Here is a 12,901-nt window from a genome sequence, read left to right as displayed (position 1 = left end):
TTATCTCGGCTAATGGATCATGGTAGCTATTGCAGGAAAAACAAAGGATCACCCAGTGGGCAGCACAGACTACAGCCCTGAAAAATCTGGGTGAGTCTGGATCTCCACCCGCCTCACCACTGTGCTCTAGGGCAGTAGACAGCTGGATGGAGATCTCAGGGTCAAGCATTAGAGATTAGTTCTGTTCAACTCATCAAACACTTACTGAGCACCTGCTACCTGCAAAACACTGTGTGGACATTTAAAGGTCCTTGTCTTTTCACTGCTCCTCAAAAAAACCGCAAGTATTCCTGCCTTAAGACCTTTGCTCTTACTCTTCCCACTGCCTGGAGTGATCTTTGCTGAGATTGTCACGTGGTTGCCTTCTCATCATTCAGGTCTCATCTTGAATATGACCGTCATAGAGAGGCTGTCTCCGATCATTAGCTAAAGTAGCCACCACTTGCCCTGATTCATTCACTAACACACTGTCCTGGTTTATCTTTAGCACTTACCACTACTTGGCATGTCGTATGTTTATTTGCTTGTAGTCTTTCTTCTCCCACTAAAATGTGAGCGCCACAAGAATGCAATATTATCTGTCTTATTCACTATGGTATCCCCAGCTCCTAGAACAGTGCTTCATACATTATAGGCATTCGGTAAATATTCTTTTAATAAATGAGCAAGGTGCTTCCATGGGTCAAGAAGGAAAGGGTGAAGAGAAAGAAAAGGTGTGCATCCAGGATCAAAATTATTGTAATAAAGGTGTGCAATGTCATTTCCTGGAAACAATTCATGTTCTAGGATCATACTTAATGCACAATAAACTACCCTATAACCTGAGGCAAGTTTTTGTATTAGGTAAAGTATCAGTTTGGCTGCTGTAATAAAGGACCACCATATTAACAATGTAAACAATGCAGTCATTTGTTTTTCTCACTTAAAAGCCCAAAGAGGTTCTCTGAGGCTGGCATGATGGCTCCGCAGTCATCAGGGACCCAGGCTCCTTCTATCTCGTGGCTCTTATCTTGTCGCATCCTTAAATGGGGCTTCCAACTTGTGGCTCAAAAAAGGACATGGCTCCCCTAATGTCTATGTTCAGGCGGGCAGAGGAGGAGGATGAGGGAAAGGAAGACCAGCCCCTCCCTTTAAGGGCTGGCCTCAGAAGTTGCACTCATCACCCCCCATTCACATCTCGTTGGGTAGAACTTGGTCATATGGCCACATGTGACTACAAAAGAGTCTGGGAAATTAGTTTTTAGCTGAAGAGTAATGTTCCCAGCTAAGAAATTCTACCCTCATGGAAGGAAAAACGCATAAGTGGCAATCTCTGCCCCGTTCTTTACCACCACACCACTCCCAGCCCTTTGCCCGTCCAGTTCCCTCACTTGTAAAACACGTGCAGTAGATGAGATGAGTTGATTTTATTTGATTGAGTTACAATCAAATGAGATGAGTTATTTAGAAGTATCTTGTAAGGTCTGAGGTTCTATCCAAACATAAGTTACTAATTGTAAATGAGTAAAGAATACCAACAAAGAACTATTGGAATCGTACAACAAGGGGAGATTCATTCTAGCTGAAATGATAGAGAAGTTTATGGAGCAGGTAGTTTTAAAGTTGGGCATTGAATTATTGATTGGCATTTTTAAGGAGAGAAATGAAGGAGGTGGGGTGGGGGTGGGCATGAAAAGCATCCCAGGTGATGGAAAAAGTAAGATCAAAAGTAATAAGGTAAGAATTTTTATGCATGTTTGAGATGCTACATGGGGTGCCTTTAGGGGAGGACAGGAGCAAGAGAAGGAAGCTGGACCAGAACAGGAGAACCACGCTGCCAGGAGCAGGTGCTGGAGGGCTTTGGATGGAAAGTGGGAAGCCACTGCCAGCTTCTGGGTAGGGGTAGGATGTGCTCTTCTCCACAGTGGTGCCTGTGCCTGGAGGAAGATGGCCTTGGGGACTGGGAGAACATTTAGGAGACTGTTATGAGAGTTCCGATGAGATGCTCAGGGGCCTTAACTAGAGCTGTGAGAATGGAAAAGTAGGGGTGGGTTTGATTCACAGGTAGAATCACCAGACTCAGCAGCAGGTTGGATGGCATGAAGAATAGGTACTGACTCAGGTTTTCCAGGTACCATTGACCAGGAGAGACCCCAGAAAGGGGCAAATTCAGGAGGAAGAAAGTAAATTCCAACTGTCCAATGTTCATTTGAGTACCTCCCAGCAATAGGAAATTTGAGGTATGCTCATAAAATTGATGACGAAGGATTAAAGAATTTACCAGAATGATAAAGATCTTTGATCAGAAGTACTATTGTCTCTTAGAGTATGATCTAATGTCTGTCAGCTCAGACAGTGCAATTAAAATTCAGTCTTGGGGAATAACTCCATTCCAGAATAACTTTCTGGAGCCTGAGTTTTTGTAATTCACTCCTTATGCCCAAGCAAGGTTGGGCTGTGTCCTTACTTGATATTCGGAGGGAGGCAGTGTCAGAAGCCCTGCAGGGTTAGGCGTGCATCTCACAAGGGCTGGGAAACATTCAGCCATTTCTTTTCTTTTCTTCCCAAACATCCTCCTTTGGTCCGAAGATATCCAGACCTCAGTCTTCGGTTCTGCCGTGAGAAAATCTTTCCAATGTGTGCTCATAGTGGCAGGAAGAGGTTAAAAATATCTTGAGCTGAATCACAGATCAAAAGTGGAAACTGGGCAGGAGATGGTGAGTGAGTTTTTTCCCTTTCAAAATTTTCCATCATTGCCATAAAATTGATTATGCAAAAAGCGCAAACTGTATTTGCTTAAATATCACCTTGAGAGTTCTCAAGGAAAGTGGAAGGTCTCAGATGGAAGTGGAGCCTGGAGATTTTTTCTCAGCCATGCATGGTCATTGACTGCACCATTTCACCCTGTAAAACTTGCAGTGACTGTCACTTAGTTCTGAGTAATTCATCACATCTTGTTTTAGATTTGACCTTGAACATTCTGAGCTGGGAGGCAGAACTTATCAACCACTCTTGCTATTATTATAATTTTTTTCCCTATACATTTGGAGATTCATGTGGTCCAGGCTAAGAACAGTGTTACATTCATAATCCAACAAACAGGAATAATTAAAATGTAACTACAAGTAGCAAGGACCTACTGTATAGTACAGGGACCTATATTCAATTTCTTGTAATGAGCCATAATGGAAAAGAAACTGACAAAATATATATGTATTATGTATTTGTGTAGCCCAGTCACTTTACTGTGCACCTGAAACTAACATTGCAAGTCGACTATACTTCAATACAAAATAAGAATTAAAAAAAAGATTGGTAAAATGTAACTAAAATCCCATATTTGCATCTTTTAGAGAACACCAACAGTTTGGCTCAACCATAATCTGTCGTAAGACTTTGTAAACGTCTCTCTCACCACACCCGCAATTGTCCCATGTGGTTTTTCTCTCTCTTTCTGCAGCATCTCTTCCCATCTCATTATGAAATTAGCATGGCCTCCGTGAGCATGTAGTAGTACTTGTTTTTAGGAAGGTAGCGAGCACATGCGTGGTTTCATGGGCAAATGGAGGAGAAGAAATTTGGGAACAACCACACTTCAATCATTTTTCCTACGCTTAATTATACATTGCAATTCACTATTTATATTAGTAATTCACAATGAATAATACTAGCCAGCCTTCATGTAGTGCTTTGCCATTTCTAAAGTGCTTTCGTATGTACAACTCCTCTAGTGCTCACGACAAGAAAAGTATCATTGTTGTCACTGCTGTTTCACAGATGAGGAAACTGGGAGAGGTTGAGTAAATTTCCCCAAGAGCTGGGAAAGAGAACCTGGATCCCAGTTCAAGTTCTATGACCCCAATGGCCTCAACAACACAGCCAAAGGTCCTCATCATACCCACACTGGACCAAGCTTGAGATCCTCTGCTCCTTGGGGACCTGGGAGTTCTGTCAGTGAGTCCGCAGCCACCTCCTCGCTGGGCTGCCTGGCCAGGACTAGGGTGAGGCATTTGAGGTGACTATGCTTGCTTAAAATTTAGGGTCCTTCAGTTTTACACTGTTGGCCCCACTTGTCTCATCCCAGGGCTACCCCTACTGGGTCTATCCAGGAAGAACGAAAATTAAACCCAGCCCCTCCACCGTCCTTTCCTCAATAAACATAACCTGCCTCTTAAAATAAGGAGAGGAGAGGGTGCCTCACACCCCCCACAACCAGAGAGGAGGGTCCCATCACAGCTGTGGGCTTTCAGCAGCTGCAGGAAGCTGGGGTGGGGGGGAAGCAGGTACATCTGACTTCACTGAACACACAATAGATGTGTGTGGTGCCATTTAAAATATTTAACGTGGTGTGGGAGCTCACTGGCCTCTGTTACCTCAGTTAATAAAACAAAAGGCTTGGTTTGGAGTAGAAATGGTCAACAAACATTGTCAATAGCCTTGGAATTCTTCCCAATGCACTCCTCAGGACAGCCATTATTCATCAATCACAGCTGCAAGTGAATTGAAAGCAGTGCTGTGCTGGTAAATGTATAATTACTGGCTCCCTGGGCCGGAGGGGGCGGGGGGAGCGGCAGGAAGTCCTGGTTTGTCACGTTTGCCAATTTCTATGGTGTAAATACTCCCCCTGTGGCCAATTTCAAGCTTCCATCACAAAGTCACCGAACATGCCTTTGGAAAGAGATGTGCATAAGGGGCTCTCCTCAGCACCAGCACACGGTCTCCAAAGAGATGTTTGTTCCCGATAGTCTGTAATTCTATAGTCAAACTTTGGCCTGTAACACCTCTTGGAAATTTGCATTCCTTAAAATCACTGCTTTTTGAGTTCTCCCAAAGGCAGATGTGTGTGAGGACTTTGTTGGTAAAGTGAGAATAAGAAATGGGAGCAGAGGGGAAGAACAGGAGAGTGAGAAGCCAGGAGGAGGAAAAAGCGAAGCAAGGATGCACTCAGAGTGCTGGGCTGCCCGCTCGCAGGGGACTGTTGGAGAAGTCACACGAAGCGCATCTGTGGGAATGGTCAGAGGGAGCAAAGAGGACGCCTAAGTCCATTTTGCCTCCCCTTTACAGATCAAAGTTTGGGCTGTGGGCATTAACTCCCCTGTGTCTCCAGGCTGTGCTTTCAAGGGCTCCAAGCATCAGTGGGAAAGCCATAGGGCAGGAGGCGGGAGGCACAGGCTTGAGGGCAAGGTTGTTAGGTGGCCTCTGTGTGAAGCTGGCTGGAGTCTCTGAAGAACCAGTCATTCCAGTGGTGGCTGGTATAAAAGACCAGTGAACATGAGAGATCTGAGGTAGAGCCTAAAAAGTGCCCAAGATGCTCCTTTGGAAAGATATGCTGTGACCCCTTAGCTACCGCATCTTGATCCTGGTACGCTTTGACTTTTAGAAAGACGCTTCCTTTTCAGAGTGTGAATTCAGGTGCTGCTGCTGCTCGCCAGCTCTGTGACCTTGGGAGAATCACTTACTCTCTCTGTGCTTGCATTTCCTCATCTGTAAATCTGACATAAAAAATAGCACCTAACCCAGTGGATTGTTGGGGAGATAAAATGACTTACCACCAGCAGAGTGCTTAACAGAGTTTGGGGCATAGAGTAAGTGATCAACTGAAGTTAGTTTCTGTTAGAGCATTTCACAATTTTTGAGGAAATTTGTGCAAGACCTGTGAGTACCAGTGGCAGGTTGAATTTTAAAAAAACGTTCACAGTAGTATTTCTACTTCCCACTCCTGCATGCTTTTCAGACCATGCCAGCCTACCCACTGAAAGGTAGAGTCTATGTCCTCCCCTTGAATCTAGGTGGGGACTTGTGACTGTTCTGACCAACGGAGTGAGGCAGAAATGATGCAGCGTGACTTCTGGGCTAGGTCATGGAAAGGATACAACTTTTACCTTTTGTTATTCTCTCTCTTTCTCTGTCCCTGTCTCTCTTTCCTCAGGATCCTTGTCCTGGCAACCCAGCCACCATGTTGTGAGGAAGCCCAAATCACTTGGAAAAGCCGGAGGTAAGTGCTCCAGCCGATTGCCCCAGCTAAGGTCTTCCCCAACAGGCAGCACCAGCCTCCCACCATGCGAGTGAACGAGCCTTCAGATGATTCCTGCCACCGTCTTTGGAGTCTTCCAGCTGAGGTGCCAGATATCATGAATCAGGGACAAGCTATCCTAGTGTGTCCTGTCTAAATTTCTAACCACCCCCCCAAAAAAGAGAGAGATAATAAATGTTATTGTTGTTTTAAACCATTCATTTTTAGAGTAGTTTCACAGCGACAGATAGCTGCTAACCCATCATATTTTCATACAAGTCCCTTTTTAGCCTTTGAGGTCCACTGAAGAGTCCACACTTGTGAAATCTACCTTCAGACAGGTTGGTAACCCCCTTGGAATTCCTTGACTTGTGGGACAAGATTAGTTCTAGCATAGCCCTGAGGACCACTAGCAAGGTACACAAGGCCTGTGGGAGCACATGCATGATTGCAGTAAGGCATGGAGTGGGGGGACCTTGGGAGGAGAAAGAAAAGATTTGCAGGAGGAGGAGGGGGAGAAAGGCACTTGAGAGAGACAAGGAGGGGGATGAAGAGGCTGGTGGTCCACACCAGGAGGCCTCGGATGGCCCAGTCATCTTGCTGACTTACTTCCAGGGAGGCCCTGAATGACCCTCTCTCTGCAGGAAACTGGTGAGTCACACACACAGCCAGATAGGGCGTGGGAGGGCATCTGCCTGTCTACCTCAAGGCAGGAGATGCCAGCTGGATGCTGTCAAGTCTCACTATGATTGAACTACCGCTTCCTGTCAGGTTCTGTGCTGGGCTCTGGGAATATGAGATGCTCAGGGCCCTGCCCTCAAAGAGTCAGAGTCTATTTGAGAAGCAGCGCTTAAAACAGTTCAGGCACTCAGCATCCATTCCAAAGAGGGACTCGGCTAAATTTTAGTTCTGAAATGAAGTGTGTAGGGGGGCAGTGGCAGTGGCGGGGTGTAGGGGGAGAGGAGGGAAGGGAGGAGGAGCCTGACTGCATGGGTTTAATTAAAACAAAAATACTGCCATTGATTTAGAAAGCGCTTGGCTGGTGTGTGTAAGCCATCTGGGACTGATTTGATGATTGACTCCAGAGACTTCGGTAAATAAAGTGAAAATAAATATTTCCGAATTGAGTGTACTTTCAGTCTGATGATCGGTCTTCAGTTAGAATACTTTTGAAGAGACTGAAACCAATGCAAACTGGCTTGAGTAAAAAGGGAATTTGTTGGCAGATGTAACTGAGGAGTCCAAGTCTGAGTTCAGACTCAGATGATTTCAGACTCAGACACATTCACTGACACCCGGTTCTTCTCCATCTCTAGACTCTGCCTTTCACCGCATTGGCTTTACCCTCATGTTCTCCGAGATGATCCTAACGTCTCCAAGCTCTCCCCTCATGGTGGCAAGGTGGCTTCACAGCTCCAGCCCCTCGTCCTCTCAGAACCACTCTTCTCTAGCCCAGAATGCCTTGGAGATGTCTCTGGTAAGGCCATATGCTTAACTCTGAAACGTTTGCTGTGGCTGGGGTCGGACAGATTGGCTGGTTCGGGCCCGCAGCATGTGCCTAACTGTGGAGCTGCGGTGGTGGCGGTGGGGAGGCCTGACGCAACCACGTGGACTAAGAGAAGGGGAGGTTTGGATTGTCACACAAAATGGGGGCTTTCATCAGAAAAAAAGGGAAACGAGCTGTATACCAGACACTAACACAGCATTGTGTTAAACAGTAAAACATTGTAAATCAACTCAAATTCAATTTAAGAAAACGGAAAAGGGGGAATGAGTGATGGGGCATAAATGGCCTCACAATGGACCAGAGACAGTGAGACAATGGGACATCTCAGGCGCAGTGGAAGGGGGCTCAGCACACAAGGGGAATTAGGCCAACATGGTTCTGAAGGCAAGGTCTAACCAGCCTCCACTTCTGCAGCAGGGAGGCATGTATGTGTGTGCTTCCCCTCCCACTGCAGAGTGGGACGGCCATGGAGGGGTACCTCTCTTACCTTCTTCCAAGAAGTAACTGCCATTCAGCTCCGAAAAAGTGCAATTAGCTTTGGAGTTAAAGCCATGCTCTCCCAGGGCACCCCCTGGCTGACGACTGAGCATGGGGTGGGGGTACTAGAGCTGGCCATTCCTGCCCCACGCAGGGCTCTAACGGGCACTCTTTGCTCTGGGACTCCCTGTCGAGTTGACAGTTGAGACTGTCAGACCTGCTGGACAGTCTGAGGCTTGATCCCTGGATCGCTGTGTGGAAGGCCCCCCACTGACCAGGAACACCGCATCGGACTGGTAGGTAAGCAAATGCATCTTTGGTGGTACCTTTCAGCATCACAGGCATACGTTCTTGTAATTCTTACTCTGGTAAATGAAGTGAAAATAGTAGAAGTTTTTTTCTTAAGAGTTTGACTGTTCTTCTAGTTGGGGCTACTATAATAAAACACCAGAGACCAGCTGAACAGAAATCTATTTCTCCCAGTTCTGGAGCCTGGAACTCCAAGCTCAAGATGCCAACAGACCGATGTCTAGCTTGCTTCCTACTTCATAGATGGCTGTCTTCTCACTGTGTCCTGGAAAAGGGCGCAAGGGAGGTCTCTGAGGTCGCTTTTATAAGGGCATTGATCCCATTCATGAAGGCTCCACCCTTGTGACCTAATCACCTCCCAGAGGCCTCACCTCCAAATACCATCACACTGGGGATTAAGTTTCAACATACGAATTTGCGGGGGACACAAATATTCAGTCTTTCACAGCTGTCTTCAAACGGTTGCCCTTAACAAAAGCACAAGACAGCTCTGCTGTGCTTCAGTGTTTTAAAAAGTATTTTTGTAGAAATGTGACACCTATATGGAAAGGTGTACAAAACATCAATTCTTCAAGATTGGTGAGTTATTACAAAGTGAAGCAACCCTGGACTCACCATCCAGGTTAAGGAAAAAATCATTTTTCTCACCCTTGATGCCTCCTGCCTGCCCCACCACACATCCTCTCTCAAAATTCATACAAGTTTCACATTCAGAGTTTAGTGAAGGAAGCAGGTTTGTCCAACCCCTTTAGTCAATGGAGTGGCAGACTGGAAAAGTTAGAAAGAAAATTTTTTTCGATGCTTTCCACTTGTTGGCTTTAAACTTAAAGAACAAGTTTTATCTTTAAGATGTTTTCAAATCCCAGAACATTTTTTCAGACACTGGATAAGGAAGAGGGGGAGGTGGAGAGGCAGAAGTTAAATTTTCTTCTATCCTTCTTCAGGAGTCTAATCTTGATAAGCAAAGAATATAATTAAAATGGATTACAGACTATTAAACACAAACAAGAACAAAATGATTGCAGTGTGTGTAAGCCAGTAATTAAAGCCTTCAAAGAGGAAAAAGTCACCATCACTTAAAATGTTTATTTGTCAAGGCCAGTAACAAATATTGACATGAGAGCTTTTTTCTTTTATTTTCTTCTTTGCATCAGGCCCTTAGCAATTAGTGGTGCATATTCCAGAATCAATATGGCCTCAGGTCTGAAGCAGGAGGAGCCATGCTTTTTAAAATTAGTTGGCATGATAGCAGAGCGACTCCGTAAAGCAGACTTGCTAGCAGCATGTTTCAATTAGCGCTTATTAGAAGGCAAACAGAAGCAAGTCAAGAGCAGCATCTCCTTAAATCAGTTTTATTCTCAAAGATACTCTTGTGATGACCACTGGGGAGAAATTTCTTACTGGCAAAGGAGTTTATATTTTGCCTATACTACTGAAAAAGTTTAATTCATAACATGAACTGTTTCTTAAAAGTATAGTGTGGTGATCAAAAAGCCTGGACTCAGGGGTCAGACTGCCTGGATTCAAACCATAACTGCTCCTTTCTAACTGTGTGACTTCGGACAAGTTATTCAGACTCTCTGTCTCAGTTTCCTCCTCTGTAAAAAGAATAATAATCATATTTACCTTATAAGGTAAAGAGAAAATGAGGTAATGTACGCAAGGTTCTGGTGTAGTATGGGCTAACCGTGTGTTAGCTACTGAATTAGTCAGGAAAGTCTAGGTCTGCTGCAGTAACAAGTAAGTCCCCAGATCCCAGTGACTCTACTCAATGAACTTCATTTCTTACTCAAACTATGTCCCGACATGGGTCAATGGAGGGAGAGGAGGAAGAGGGTGTTGTACGTCGCCACTCAGGGACCCACCACTCCACAGCTATACCTGGCAAAGCATCTAGCAGCAGAGGAGGAGAGACAGTAGAAGCCCACCCAGAAGTGACACGTATGACTTCTAACATGTCTCAATGTTCAGAATTATTCAGCTGAGTGCCAGGGAGCCTGGGAAATATTAGGGGCAGGTAGAATGTTTGGTGAGTCTACACCAGTGTGTATTATTATTGTTGTCATCATTATTAATGTTATAGGTTCCATAAGAGTTTGACTGGATGAAATTTGAAGAATACATTCTGACCTGTGATAGGACTGAATCCCTAGAGAATTCAATCATTCCACAGCTATTTATTGAATACCTATGTTGAGGAGATACTGTTTTAGGTGTGGGATAAACTTGACCAGATAAGGACCCTGTGGACCTTAAAGCACAAAAATGATGTAACCATAAATATAACCCAGATAGTATCTGATCACATTAGGCCCAGCAATGGGGCATGTGGTTGGTGGGGTAAGGAGAGTGGTGTTTGTGCTGAGACCTGAATGACAAGAAGGAGCCAGCCAGAGAGGGGTCCAGAGGGAGAGCTTGCCAGGCAGAGGGATACCAGTAAGTTTCAGGAGTTATAAACAAGGGCAGTGTGGTGGAGGATAGAGAGATGGGGAGAGGTGACAGGAGAGGAGGTGATGGGAGAGGAGTAGGAGGAGCCGGCTCATGTTTGGCTTCATAGACCATGGAGAGTGGTTTTGAATTCAGTGGAGGAGAAGTGGGAAGCTTTGAGAGGTGAGAATGGAAGGAGGGTGAGAATGGAAACTGGTGGACTGATGGGGGGGTCCGTGAAGACACCCAGGTGAGAGGTGGTGATGGCTGGGCTAGGTTGGGGGCAGTAGAGAGAAGTGGTTAGATTTGGGTTCATTTTGGAGGCAGAGCAGGGTGATAATAGAGTTGGCTTCATAAGGACCCACCTCCATCACGCACTACCTGGATCAGCAATGCTAAAGACCCCTTGAAACAGCCCATCCTTGGATGGACCATGGAAACAGATGATACCACTAAACCCTGGACTTCTCAGAGACCTCTCATAGGTCTCTGGATAAAAATTGTAGTAAGGTCTTTGCAAATCTCACTTCACTGTGAAAAGCAAGTCAGATCAACACTTGGTGAATGAATAAATTGAGTGGAAATCTCTCATTCTCTCAGGTTTACAGCCTAAAATCCTCCAATTCACTTGATTGCACTGCTGAGAGATCCAGCAGTTAGAGCTGTGCGTGGATAAGAGTCTTCTTTGGACTCGAATGCCTCTTGAAGGTTTCCATCCTGTCCAACGGAGTGCTGGCTTTATCAGAAGAGGACATCAGCATCCCAGGCAGGGCCTGGACCTGGAGGCCAGGAGTCCTGGCAGTGGTCCCCACTCTTATATGCTGTGGGACTTAGACAGTGTACCTAACTTCCCTGGGACAGCCCATGCCCCAGATATTTTCAAGTGCCAGCACAGGGTGTATGGGATGCATACAACAAAAGTTCTCAGCCTCAAGTCGTCTCCATGGAGTTAGTATAAATGACCCTTAATATTCCTTCTAATTCTAACCTCTATGATTTCTCCAATATTGTGAAATCCCTTTTATCCTGCTTCATAAGAGGTGATCTGTGGAGCCTGGAATTCCTGCCTGTTTACAGATCTGGAGGCTGGTTCTTACATCAGCGATTTGCCCATCCAAGCAGTAAAATACTTGAGGGACCCACGTGTCTGTGAGTTTGAACCCATGCAGGGTTATAAATATGCTCATCTTTCCAGGGCTGTAATGAGAATTAATGAGGTTTAATTCTATAAGGTCTTGCCAAGCAGGGGTCAGGTAATCAGGAGTCTCCATGAATCATGGAACAGATTGTGTTTATCAAGAGTGATCTCTTTGGACCATCAAGACAAAGGGCAGCAGCTTGGTTCTGCCACAAACTAAGAATGCTGAGACAGTGGTGGCCAAAGCCCAGGATCATTGGATGTGCAGAGGGAGGGTGCTGGCCAGGGCTACCCAGGGCTGCTGGCCAGGCAAGGCCAGGCCAGAAGGTGGGATTAGATCAAGAAAGAAGTGTGCTGCAGTCTCGATGTCTGGAGGGGGTTCTGGTAAAAACCAGTAAGGAATGTACCCATGAGGGGTGGGGGCGGGGGGCAGATCAGACTCAAGGCAGCGTCTGAAGTGGTGAGAATGAGAGATTTGCACCATTTGTAAAATGGAGACTATGACCATCACCCTCGGTCTTTCATGAGGATTAAAGGAATGCCGATGACCTCTGGCTACAAGCAACCAAATGCGAATTTCTTCATTCAATTAGCATTGATCTGGCTTGCTTTTCACTGTAGGGTGATACTTGCAAAGACCTTGTCACTTTTGTCTGAGGACCTATGGAGGTCTCTAAGAGGGAGGAGGGTTGAGGGGCATCGTCCGTTTCCGTGGTCCACGCAAGGATGGAGAATGCCAATGCATCTTTCACTCAGAAGATCCAGGCACTGGGTGATGAGGGGGACCCTAGTGAAGCCAACTCTTTTATCACCCTGCTCTGCCTGCAAAATTAACCCGAATCTGATCACTTCCCAAGATCAAGCAGGAGCAGCTGTAACCCAGTGCTAAGAATTCCTGCCTCTGCTTTAGCTGGAGGGAGTCCCTGGGAACTGCCAGAGCTGGAGGGTCAGCAGCAGTTTCCAGAGAGGAGACCCTCACAGCAAGATCCCTCAGCTGAAATGTAAACCCAGCAGTTGGGAGAGGGATGTGCTAGGGGAAAGGTCCAGTCAT

At 45.8% G+C, this 12,901-nt stretch overlaps 1 long non-coding RNA gene across 3 annotated transcripts in view; it reads left to right on the top strand.

Annotated features, from left to right (window-relative positions):
- Positions 1-12,901, top strand: part of LOC140697174 (uncharacterized) — a 28,750-nt gene that overhangs the window by 8,252 nt on the left and 7,597 nt on the right. Inside the window, exons 2-5 of one of the 3 annotated variants that reach the window (XR_012074019.1) lie at positions 2,569-2,696; positions 5,909-5,974; positions 7,309-7,469; positions 8,131-8,276. This is a non-coding gene — a long non-coding RNA (uncharacterized lncRNA). Of the gene's footprint in view, positions 1-2,495; positions 2,697-5,908; positions 5,975-7,308; positions 7,470-8,130; positions 8,277-12,901 lie in introns of those variants that run through there. The other 2 variants (XR_012074020.1, XR_012074018.1) reach the window with 2 other exon arrangements.

This window comes from Vicugna pacos, chromosome 6 (assembly GCF_048564905.1).
Source record: "Vicugna pacos chromosome 6, VicPac4, whole genome shotgun sequence".
Taxonomy (NCBI): Eukaryota; Metazoa; Chordata; class Mammalia; order Artiodactyla; family Camelidae; genus Vicugna; species Vicugna pacos.
This window is presented reverse-complemented; position numbering and strand designations above follow the sequence as displayed.